The sequence below is a fragment of the Misgurnus anguillicaudatus genome, chromosome 9 (genome assembly GCF_027580225.2).
Source record: "Misgurnus anguillicaudatus chromosome 9, ASM2758022v2, whole genome shotgun sequence".
Taxonomy (NCBI): Eukaryota; Metazoa; Chordata; class Actinopteri; order Cypriniformes; family Cobitidae; genus Misgurnus; species Misgurnus anguillicaudatus.
Genome location: NC_073345.2, coordinates 10,885,339 through 10,898,351, shown reverse-complemented (window position 1 = coordinate 10,898,351; position 13,013 = coordinate 10,885,339). Strand labels below are relative to the sequence as shown.

Here is a 13,013-nt window from a genome sequence, read left to right as displayed (position 1 = left end):
TCACACAGCTTGACTTCAGCATGCTCAAGGGATGATGAAGCCTGCTAAAGCATTTCCCGTAGCATTCGGTATTGTTCTCATTAATTTAACAGGCTTTTTCCTTCATCTTTTATTTTCTGCTAATACTTACAAGTTGGGTTTGATATAGGAAGAAGTTGTATGGCCTGTTATCTGAAATATCAACTATGCATTGATTGATCTTTCATTTCTATGAGACAGAGAACTTTTTTCTCCCCTACTTCCCAATACATCTGATATCAATGACTATTTTTAGTATGTTTTTAATTTATGCATTTGGCAGAAAGCTTTTGGCAACTTACAGTGCATTCAAACTAAACTTTTTTTTATTGTGTGTGTTCACTGGGAATCAAACACGTGACCTTTAAACAGCAAGCACAATGCTCTACCAATCGAGCCACATGAGCACATTTTTAGCTGCAAATAAAAAAAGATAATTACTGTAAAAGTGCTATACAATTGCAACACAATGCTCCTTAACTATGCTTCCTTAGAGGCCCTAAATCACATTAACACGGCGTTTCTTGTGGCAGTGAATTCTGTATTTAATGTGTTTTGTCTCCATCTAGTGGTGGCAGGTGTCTTTACACGAACTTCACGTTATTCATCTCACTTTAATATTACCACTATGTGTCACAGTTATAGTATTTATGCCAAATTTCGTTATTGGACCGGAAGACAGATAAATCTAATTTATATCAATCAAATTAAGTCCAAACATGTAATGCTCTTTCCAGCTGAACATTGTAATAGTGTATGTTACAGACAGATGGCAGTGTTGCTGTATTATTGTAACACGACAGTCGACGATATCTCTGGTAAGCGTGTTTGTTTTTATAATATCTTTATCTATTGTTATGCTTTATTATTTTTTTTAAATTTTTTGTTGTGTTCACGCTGTCTTTATTATTTAAAGTTATATACTTTTGCCCATCACTGTAAATTGTTTAATATCTGTTTGTTTGCTAATATGTTCATACTTGAGTTTCCCTCAACTTGGACTGTGTAGGCCTACTGCTTCAGGACTGACAATATTGATTTTCAAGTTACACATTTGTAATTATTTAAAGAAACCATGTTTAAATATATGAATACCCTCTCACTAAATCGTGCCATAAATAGGCCTTTCTCGTTGCTATATGGTCCCTTGAAACATGCATACTTAATGTTCTTGTTTTGCTTTGGACATGCGGATTAGAAAGATGTTTATAGTATAGATGTTTAATATGAATATCTTTAGGGATAACAACATTTGTTGTATTATATTTTGAAGCCTGTTCTGAATGAATTTTAAAGGGATAGTTCACCCAAAAATGAAAATTCTGTCATCATTTTCTCATTCTCATGTTGTTACAAACCTGTATAAATGACTTTGTTCTAATGAACACAAAGAAAGATATTTTGAGAAATGTTTGTAACCCCCATTTACTTCCATAGTATTCTTTTTCCTACTATGGAAGTGAATAGGGCTCACGGACGATTTGGTTACGAACATTCCTCAAAATATCTTCCTTTGTGTTCATTAAATAAAAATAAAATACAGGTTTGTAACATTGAGATTGTGAACAAGGATACATTTCAAGATTAAAGTTTGATATGATGTTGGTAAATGATGCTGGTGTGATGCTCAGTCCACGATTTCAAAATCCAAAGAGAAGCTACGGTAGCCGCCACAGGACAAACATGTTATTGTCTGAGACAACATAGGAATGAAACGCGGGGAGCATCCCAATTCAGGGGCAGCTACCTTCCAAGGCCGTATTTTAAGGCCAGTCACCGGGCGCAGCAAAAACTGTACCAATTTGAATGCTCCTTCACATGCAACCTCCAAAAATTTGGCCTTTCTTTCCCCTGAAACCAAGATGGATCCTTCACAGCCTTGGCTAGCTCAAGTTTCAGCAAGTGACACAACTTCAAAGTCTGTGGCCTTAAAAGGATCCAGACCCTGAATTGGCACCCTGCTGAAAAAACAATAAAACCATTACAGAAAATTCTAATGGTTTCCATTAAAATACCAATAGGAACCCTTCGCTTTTACCATTAAAACCACTACACTGTAGTGTGTTTTGGGCCATATTCCATTCGAACCAATACATAGAACCAATAGAACCAATACATACCATACCATTAGAGACCAACAAAAAACAATACACTGTCATGTGTTTTGGGCCATATTCCGTTAAAACCAATACAATTCCCAATAAAACCATTAGATGGTTTTGGTAATGGTTTTATTGTTTTTTTCAGCAGGGTATGCACCTGCGCTTTGTAGAACAGGGCCACTGTAGAAACATGACATTGACTTCCATGTAAGGAGACCTGCGGTGTATGTAGATAAAAACGGGTTATTCAAAGGTAATACAAACAATACAGTTCATTATGTAAGTTCTTTATACAGCACTGATAATATAGTTAGGTATATTGTATTGCATTTCTGTCAAGAGTTCTTTCTAAAAGTCCCACATTGGACCTTAAAATTGATATTTTTTTCTCAAACTGATAGAGAACAACTAATGAAGGTGATGTTGTAACCGCACTGAACTTTGTCTGTGTACTTTGTATGGAGTAAACTCTTGTCCCAAAATGATCCCACCAGTGGACCAGTGTTCCCCTCAAAACTGCTGTCCTATGTTAACTTAAAAGTTGGTTAGGATCTTTGAAACAAGTTACTTAAACGTTCAGCTGGTTGTAATTTCATGTTAAAGCTTACTTATGCACGTAAGCCTGCAATCTAAAGTGCCTTTATTGGCTGTTTACAGGCAAAACTCAAAAAACCTTGGAGTGAATGCAGGGAAACGTAATAAAGAGGTGTCTGAACGCCGATATCTGAGGGATTTATTTATTTTCTGATGGGGAAGGCGGGTGTGAAATGGTTTGGGGAGTGAAGGCATTGAAGTACTGAGGGAGTTCGAGGCCAATAAATTTAGAGAGCACAAAAGTCTGTGAGTTAAGAGCAGAGTCTCGTTTTATTATTAATCCTCAAAATGAATTTGATTTTATTGGGGTGGGGGGGTTTGAGAAATAGTTGATTTTTCTTCTTTTTTTCTTTTCTTTACCCCTCCATTTTTCAACAGATGTAGAAATGATTGAATTCCCAGCAGATCTCATTATCTGAATCCTCCCGACACCCAGGGAGGGCTTAAGGTCTTAAAGAAACGATTCAAACATGATTTGTATTAAAGCCAACAATCTCCCGCGCTGGAACATCAGATTACTGATAACTTGCGCAGGAAAGATGCGTGTTTGAGGGTGTTGTTGTTTTTTGATGTATTGAGCATGCACTTGCATGTTTGCTACTGATGAATCTCGAGTCTCAGCTACAGTTAAAACTGATCCGATGGAAATTGAAAGCATATTGTGATGATCCGACTTTTCATTTTTGATGCAGAGTTTGCCTCGGGTCAGAGAGTCTTGATATGTGCTACACTGTTCAAAAAGTTATACCTGATGCCTTTAACACATATAAGTATAAAAGCAAAAGGCATCAAAGTTTATTAGTGCATACATATGCTGGATCAGTAATTACTTATATGAGGTCCTAGGGGAGTCTCGCTCTCCACTGTATGTGTTAATTAGTGCTTTGTTTTCTCTGTTTATTAATGGTTTAGCTTTAACCGTACAAATCCGTACACACCCATGCCGCTTCTGTAGTTTTTACTTTCTTGTTTTTATCAGCACCAGCAATTGACATAGCACTTGTACGTGATGTTAAACAAGCATGACGCCGCAGCGTCCGCCGACATTCCGGGTTTCGAGAGCTCTGCTTGATCCGTACTGTCATGCTGGTTGAGATTGCCGATTGGAGAGAAACAAGAGATGCGCTGCTTTGTACTGACTGTGCCAGTTTTTACTAAAACAGACTATGATAGCGAGGCTGTTTAAACATTGAAGTTGTCTTAGGGAAAGACATGCCCACCAGTGACCCTCATTGAGCTCCACTGAATAGACTTCCACCTGGGAGTGGCAACCGCATTAATCGTATATTGCTGTGACCGGCGGCGGGCAAGTGGAATTCTTTGATTCCTAATCCGATATTCTTATCCGAGGCAGCACGCTCGGCCTCACCTTTCTCGTTCAGTCTCTTCTGCTTCTCGCTCTCTGTTTTGCCGAATAAAATACTTTGAAGGGAAAAAAGATGGAGAGGGTGAAAAAGAGAGGAAGGATCGATGCCCCCTCTGAAAGATGCAGAGCCGAACGGGGCCCGGGCTGCATTGTGAGAGCGGCCCCTCGTCGATCGATAGCGCAACTCGAAGCGAGGCGGAGGCAGAGTAAGAAATCCCTGGTTGAATGAAGTACAGATAAAACTCTAGAGGAAAAGCAGAAATGTTGAGAGGAAAGGCAATTGACAGGAAGATTGATTGATAGATAATCTAAATTCTGATTTTTGGTAGGGGAACGGCACATGGTATTAGGTGCAGCTTTTTGGTACGTTTGTGCTTACTTTACACAGATACTATCTGACAGACTCACAAAGTGTAGTTTGCATGTTCTCCTTGTGGGTTTACTCCGTGTACGCCAGTAACCATGCTGGTTAGGTAAATTAGAGTTGCCAAATAATACTTCTCCCAACGTGTGTATCAATCAACTTGTGTATGGATTAACCGGTTCTTGCCATAGATTCTGGAAAGGCGTTAAGATTAAATAAATAAGCAATCTCTGTGTAATTTAGTGTTAAAGATTGGGCAACCAGCACTGTGATGGGGTGGAATAATAAAATCCCGAGCAAGATGGTAGCCGGCCTAGTGGATTACGACTTCATCTACTGCTAATGAGGGAAAGACTTTTCTTTGTTCTTCTTGAAATCAATATACAGAACATAACAAGGCCCGACTCTTTTAAAGCTTTCCGACAGGATCAGAGCGTCGACTTTTATGAGGATGGACCCAAGCTGTTCCACATTATCTCAGATAAGAAGGCACGAGGAGGCCCACGGGAATTGAGGTTCTTTCGCGCCTGCAGTCATAGGCACTAGTATGTGGACAAATTATGGTATAAAGATTCAATTACCCAAGAACCTTCGGAGACATTTTAGCATGTTGAAGTCTTAAGCATTTTTACATGTCTGAACACTCTCTTACATGCTCACTTTGTCTGTGTGAGTTTATTTTATTAGTAAAATTTTTATTTTAAACATTCCCAATCTTTTTATAAGTGGTACCTTTTATACGGCAGGACGAACATCGTTTCATCTTACAATGGGCTTTAGTCTTTGAATTAGCATCTGTACCGCAACGGCTATACAAACAGTCTTTCATGCAACCCTGCCTGACACCTCAATAGACTCATCAATGCTCCTCTATCTCTTGAGCACTGTTTCTTGATAACCCATTAATCTGGCCAGGCTTTCTAGAGCCTGGACAAACACCATCTTTATATGGTAAACACTCCCCCCTTGCCCAAATGGCTGGGCATGGGATCCTGGCGCCATGGGGTTAAATTCTTTCAGATCATGTACACATAATAGGCCTGGTTAATATTCATGACTGGGGCCAGGTACAGGGAAGGTTAAATTTGACTTACTTTTCAAAAGCACATTACTAATGCATGACGCCAATAAGAATATTCAAAGAGGCCCGGTGACCAAAGGTTGATGAGATCCTTAGCTCTTTGCTGACATTTTAAACACATTACCATGTGGCTGCCCTGCCTCTCAGTTGTGGGGAGAGAATAAATTGCTGGCTAATCATGGCTAACCCCCTGCCTGTCCGAGCTCAGACCTGCATGATGATATTACTGGCAAATGGGCCACTTAAGGGTTATATGGGTTTTATTGTACCTGGAAAGTATTATGAGGGAACTGATCAGCGTTAGTTTATTTGAAAGCTTTTAATCCTTTAATTAACAAAAGATAGTGGACATGATAGGGAAGAAAATCATGCTAGCTTCATGTAACCTTATGTGACAACCCAGCTTAAGTATTTTATTGTTTGTTTTCTACATAAAATCATCCTACATAATATAAAGAACATTCTGTGAAAACATAACCTTAATATATTTAATATTAACTGAGTAAGATCATGTCAATGATTCAAAAGAAGTGATCAATAGATCTACGCAGCCATAAGGTTTGGTCCGGTTGGAATAATGTGAGCACCCCCTTACTATTTTGTGCATAATTTCCTAAAGGTATCAGAAAAACCTCTGCTCAAGAATGTTAGCGAGCACTCATGGACTGCCTGCAGCTCAAACTGACACTGGGATTATCAAAATACATCACCTCTAGAGATGTTGTTGCTGTAAAATTGTTCAAATAGTGAAGTGTAGACTGCAGCAGTGTGACTAAGAGAAGAAGCCTCTCATGGCCTGTCACAGGCCGGTCACCCGCAGGCATCTGATGGACAAAGCGATGTGTTAGATAACAAACACAGGGCAAACTTTCATCTTTCATGCCTAATCAGTGTCAGTGGGAGCTGAAATGGAGCTGTCTGTCACCCTGAGGCACAACAGAGATACAGACAGGAGGTGGAGAAGCAGCAGCAGTGGTACGGTGGGCTTCAGGTGACACACACACACACACAGCAGACAGCATGGCTCTCCTATGGCATCACTGCGAAAAACCTTTTTAAAACTTATTAAAACAATTTTTTTTTAAATTCTCAGTAACTTTCCAAAAATACGAACAATTTAGAGAGTTGTGCGATGTACTCAAGGTTGTTTTCAAAGTTTTTAATAGGATCACTTATGATCAAAGTGAAGTTGGCAGGGTTGGGCAAGGGGCATGTTGTCCTCTCTTAAAACACGTTAATGCGTCTTCCTCATGGTCCCTCTTCGGCTGTTTATCACTAAACAGATTGACAGGCCGGGTCTTTAAGTCCTTAAAAAATTACTAGAAGATACATTTTTCATCGTTTCTTTTCCTGTAAATGATCTTATATGGGTCCATCCAGACCTTACTCTCGACGGGTGTCTCCTCAGACCCGGGCCCTGGTTCGTTTTTAAACGGTGGTAAATGGCTCTCGGCACAAATAATGCATAAACAGCTGTTTTGCCCAAGTAAGTTATCCTCTTAAAAGATTTACAAGCCTCTCTCGTACTCTTCGACTAACTCTCTCTCTCTCCCAGTTAATTCATCAATTTCTTATGATAGCAACAGTTCGAAGCGGGGCAAGTGTTTAAGTACCAATTAGGGGCCTGGTTCCTTTGGTCCTCTCTGCCACACCTCTTCTCCTCCCGATCTCTCTTCCTCCACCTGTTTACACCTTTCCCAGTCTGCCCCAACTGACAATCTATTGTTTCATTTCCTACAGTAATTCATCAATTCCCCTTCCTTCTAAGACATCTTCTACTTAAATTATGAGGTTCGTCATGTTTTCTTTATTAACTTTTTAGTACCCTAAATAATTTATCCTAGATAATCACTGATCATAAGATTGAAATAAGAGCACATCAATCAAAAAGAGTTTTTTAAAAGCTTCCTTTCCCTCGGCCAGGGACGGCTTCTCCGCTCTGAGCACGCAACATGCCAAATGATGGTGTCCTGAAGCTGCGCTCCCCGATCTTAGCTGAACCCGCTGGATGACTTATCAGACTAAACAAGTCATTCACTTTAGCAGTAAACACACACACACATAATAAAGTAATCAGGGCAGAGACAGATGGTGTTCATCTCTCTCATGTCAGAAGATCTTGATTCAGTTCCCTCGAGGTGAAGCCTGACAGCCGTGTTTGGGTATATAATTAGCTGGTCATCGCTTTTAATTCTGATGTCTTGCCACTTCTTGGAAAGCGGATGAGATTTGACTTGCTGGGAGTCTTCATGGTTAAGAGGAGGAGATTCTGTTCTTGTTTGAAGCTTCATGCTGAGGCCTGGACAGAATTTCTGTAGTACCACATTCTTGTACAGTTGGGCTCTCTTTTCATACAAGGCCAAGCCGAAGTCTAGGCAACTCTGTCTCCTGAAGAAAAGATTAAAACAGATGGTAACAGCAAAAGAAGTACTTGAGAGAAAATCCTTTTGGGACGTAGTCTGAATTCATAAGATTTGCATGTGGGGCATATGATATTCTAAGAAGGAATGTCTCAGACTGTTCATTGCTTCATGTTATTGTGTGCAATGAATTACATTTGCAGACTGTTGATTTTGTTTGTACTTTAACAAATTACTTTGAGTGGCCTGTTCTCATTTCACTCTAAACATGTCGGTCTTGTTTTAGTCATTGTCAATTTTTGACATGCATTTCGAGGCTAAAGTTACACAATTGTTGAAGAGGGATGTGCAAAATTTGAAGCATTAACACTGACTAAACAATTGTTATAAAAAAAGATCCCTAGCTGCCATTGGGTTGAGACCAATCCTCGAAGGCAGCTTGAACCTGAGGCAGGGATTGAGTCCCAAGTTTACGTAACAGAACTGCACAGAGGGATAAAATGAGCAGTAAATGAGAAGATTGGTAAGAGGAGGGATGCAGGAAGAATTGGACAAGGCATGGACACTGCTGCTTATATGCTTTCTTAATGATGATCGACACAGGACTGAATATTTAGGTTCCTCCCGAACCTACATTTAAAGTGTATTCGTTAAACTATAGTTACTGCAGTAAAAGAGTTTATTTTCATCCTGATGCTGTTATCATGGATAATTCTGTAATTGTTTTCCAGAAGCCTGCAGGGGTGATACTTCTTTAAACGTCTTCACGTAGTGACATGCGGGGTTCACTTGCAAATGATTCATGAAGCCATACCTCTGCAATTCTTTGATCGATTATAAACTCCAATAACGCAATCCTATATATCCTAACGCAGATGCGCAGATGCATTCCAGGACTGTCTTGTGGTTGCAACCCGGTGGTTGGGGACCAGTGCCCTAGCATGCATCTCCAGAGGGCACCTGTCCTGCATAGCCCTGAACAACTTGATTATCAGGTTCAGGTGTGTTTGATTGGGGTTGGAAATGAAATCTGCAGGACAGGGGCTCTCCAGAAACAGGGATGGAGATCCATAACTTTATTGAGTCATAGTAGTAGTGCCTTAAAGGGTACATACTGGTACCAAATGTACTGTTAACATATCTGTACCTAAAGAGTACAGATTAGGATTTTTTAACAGGGTACTGCCCCAAAGACAGTACAGTGCTTTTTTTGGGACATTGAAAAAGCATTGACTTTTTAAGGTATAACCGTATAACTTCTGAACCCGTCTTTATCAGTACATCCAAAGGTTATGAGCCTAACATATTGTAATATGTTATGGGTGGTGCCACCTTGGTTGTACGTTGTTCAACTATTTTTTATATTGCACCACAAACTTTTGTTTGAAACTGTGATCTCAGATGATCACATGATGTTGCCCTTGAGAGCCTTATTTGTAAGTGGCAGTTCTTAAAAACTTTGTCTTATATTTCTTTATAATTATTTAATTTCGTGTTACTTTGATCTGAGTTGCAAGCCAAGGGACACACCATTTTTTTCACGTTCAAAGATGTTTTGGAGCCAACTAAATTTTTCTGTTTTCTGTTTCTGTACCCCTCCCAGTTCTTTTTCCTGAAAGGCAGGAGATAGGGGCTTTATTCTGATTTGACACCCCAAGTTGGGTATGTGTTTTTTTTCCTGACGTTCCACATCAAAATTGCACTCTGAAGAGAAGGAATAAAAGATCATCTTTGAGAGTCTCCCAAGATTCCCGACGCCTTTTCAAGATGTGCTTCTCAGTTAATTTACCCGCCTTTCATGTGAAAAACTCTGTTTCATTATGGCAATTAGCTACTTTATCTCTGCACCAATTATTGCATTTAAATAATCACAGTTGTCGTCGGAGAAACCATCCTTTTTGGTTTTCTCAAATTGATTATTCTGGAAAGCAGTGTTTCTTTTTTGCTGCGCATGGTGTGTGATGCTCATTTGAAAGATGCCCGCTTACTCATTACCGGTAGCTTGTTAAATTTCAAGATTATGGGTGCATCATGAATTTTCCGCTAATGCCAAATTAGAAGTGCAGTCATGTTAAGTAATTTGTCAAACATGCCAGATAACAGGCTAAATCACAGAGCCATGACAGAGATAGATTATCATCCTTTGCAACTTGCTTCATGCTTTGTTTGAAAGGCATTCTGTCTTAAAAAAGATGGAATGAAAGAAAGACAGACCGAAAGAAAGAGTGAAAATATGATGTGTGTGTGTGTGTTGCATGCATGATTTATGAGGTCCGCAGAGAAAGGGAGCGTAGAGAAAGAGAAACAGAGGAGGAGACGGCTTCAAAGGGGAGCGCTGTTGATTTTTCTGCTCCGTCCAGAGATCCGGTAGGTCGGGCAGGAGGGGAGCCCAGGGGAGAAGCTCCTTGGTGGTTCGTTTGGTTTCTCTCATACCCCGGCCCCCACCATCCTCCGATATCCCGAGATTTCTACAACCCCCCCCTGATCTGTGCCCTGCGGCAGCCAGGGTCAGCCTCTGGCTCCCTCTAATGAAGCCCCTGGCCCCCTTGCCTGCAGACTGAGTGGCATGTGTTCGTTTTGACTCTTCCTCGACACGTCCCTGTGCGTCTCTCTAACCACACACACATTCCAGTAGAAACGCACAAATACACAACAGCCACCCTAGCCTTTGATTTGTATATATATGTTTGGAGAAGTACATATATAAGTGTACGTTATTGGAGAAGCATCAGCAGTGATGGAGATAAATAGACAGCGATTTATGTTGCAGCTTGTGTTGTTAAATATCGCTTTTCAACTTTGTCCATCTTTGTTTTTACTGTCACAAGCAGAAATGCATATGAGGAAATGCAACACAGACTTGTTACACTGTACACTTGACACAGAAGCATAAATTGGACTATAGACTAGAAGCACCATTTTTGGTTCCACAAAAACATTCAGTCAAAGAATAATTCCTTTTTATAGCCTAAAGAACCTTATCATCACAAAGAAGCTTTTGTGAAACAGAAAGGTTCTTTGGATGTTCCATTTAGCATTTTTTTTTTTTTCTATGGCATTATGAGGCACCTTCATTTTTAGGAGTGTAGAAACATAATATAAAGAGAATATTGTCCTGGTGTATGCAGTTATTATATATATTAAAAGTATATAGCAATGTGGAAATATTAAAACACTTGGGATCTTTATGAATCAGTTCCTTATGTGCTGTGAGTTACTGTAGTCACCCTCCTCCTCTTGCTTGCTCTTCTGAGGGTTTAGGGGTGGCTTAGCGGCTAATTTAATTAGCAGCTAAATTAGAACTTGATTATTCCCCTGGCATGTGGTGGAAATATATTTGCACAGTAGCGTTTATTTTTTTAAAGCTATTCTTTTTTTTTCAGGAGTTTCATCTTGCAGTGCTTGAAGGTTGTTCTTCAGGGCCATGTCTTGAGGGGATCGTCTGGAGGTCTGGAAGCTTCAACTCACTGCTAATTACATTAATCTAAACACTTTCAAAGTCCCTCTGATGAGAATAATTGTCTCTCCAGCTTCTTTCTGTCTTCCACTTTCACTAAGAAAGGGACAGGGGATCGAGGCTATGGCCACAGGCGTAGTAGTCTTTCATTGGGAATTCAAACTACCCTCTTGATTCTGTCTGTGAGAAGATGTCTCATGGGGCTGGGGTATGGCAGTGCATTTTGATAGTCCTGTTGTTCTGGATGTGTCTTCTATCATTACTGGTTTGATGTAGTTGTGATCTGTCATTTACACAGAATTGGCCCTCGTGATTGACTTGGCACGTTAATCTTATGGAACATATGATGTAACTAGTCGTGTGATAACAGCACAGTGAATGTACGTGTTTACAGGCTTTCACACATAGTATAGTTTTTTTACAATAGGATTAGTGATTTTTTTGCTTTCAAATTTTATTGTAGACGGATTCAGCGGGATAAACCAAACTTAACTTCCGGTAGCCCTCTACAAAGAATTAGAGTACTTCTAGACTAAATTATTTTTAGATATCAACCAATACAAATAACTAGTAATGAGAATAGCTAAAGCATTACAACTACTACAGTACACTGAGCTAAAGTTACTATGTAATGTATACAATGTGAGCTACAGATCCTGATCCCATTTTTACCCAACTGCCAAACGTTACAGTGAATACAGTGATCCATGCTTGCCCCCCCGTCGCTTTATGAAACCAAAACATTTTATTTTCAACAAGTTGTTTGTTTCAGAGTTCAAACATGGCACCAAATCTCATTGGGTCTTGTGACTAGTTGTGAAATGCGCTGTTCGTTACACGACATGTAGTCCCAGCCTCAGACGTCACGCCCACAGACTGTTGGCTAAACGTCTGATGTTTTTTGTACACTTTTCTGGAAACCCTGTGAGAATGTCAAAGTCGTCTTTGATTGGTTTAAATAAACCGGATTTCCAGGAGACGCGAGTGTCGCGATTAGTTTCGGTCCCTGGGAAACAAAGCTCTGACGTTCCATTGAGGAAGAGAATCAGTCGTGTTCACGTGGATAATAATGAGCAGTTATCATGATCAGCTAAACATTGGATTCTCAAAAATATGCAAAGTTTGCAGCATAGACTCTCTAAAAGACGTCCAAGAGTTTTGCTTGAGGCAGTTAGTGTAGTCAAAAATTTTGCATCTCCGGAATTGCTTGTATGACTTTCAAAGTGAAGAGAAATGCTTCAATCAGATGTTTAACGGGAGCGTCTCATTGGTGTGGCTGTTGATGAAGTGCACAATGTTGTTCTATGGTGAGTAATGTTGTTTATTTAGATGCTATTCGGTTGCGGCTGGTTATTTCAATAACTGACTGGTTGCCAGCCGGCTCGTTATTGTGGGGAGTCCGAAACGTGACGCTAGACAAAACAAACTGTGATTGGTTGTTTGACATGTCGGTCAAACAGCTCGTGGGCGGGCTTTGTCCAGAAAAAGCAGCAAAAAACACCAGACCTTCAGTATTGAAGGTCTGGCTACGCGAGACTACACGAGATGCAAGAACCAATTAAACGTTATCAGCAGGCCGCCATGTTTGATCCCACCACACTGATTTGTAAATTTATGCCCATCAATACAAAAAACTGTATTGTTTTGCTTAAGAAAATATATAATATCTAT

The 13,013-nt window shown here is 39.9% G+C and overlaps 1 long non-coding RNA gene across 1 annotated transcript in view; it reads left to right on the top strand.

Moving 5' to 3' along the window:
- Positions 1-672: 672 nt before the first annotated feature.
- Positions 673-13,013, top strand: part of LOC129424204 (uncharacterized) — a 136,672-nt gene continuing 124,331 nt past the window's right edge. Inside the window, exon 1 of the long non-coding RNA XR_008637993.2 lies at positions 673-836. This is a non-coding gene — a long non-coding RNA (uncharacterized lncRNA). The remainder of the gene's footprint in view (positions 837-13,013) is intronic.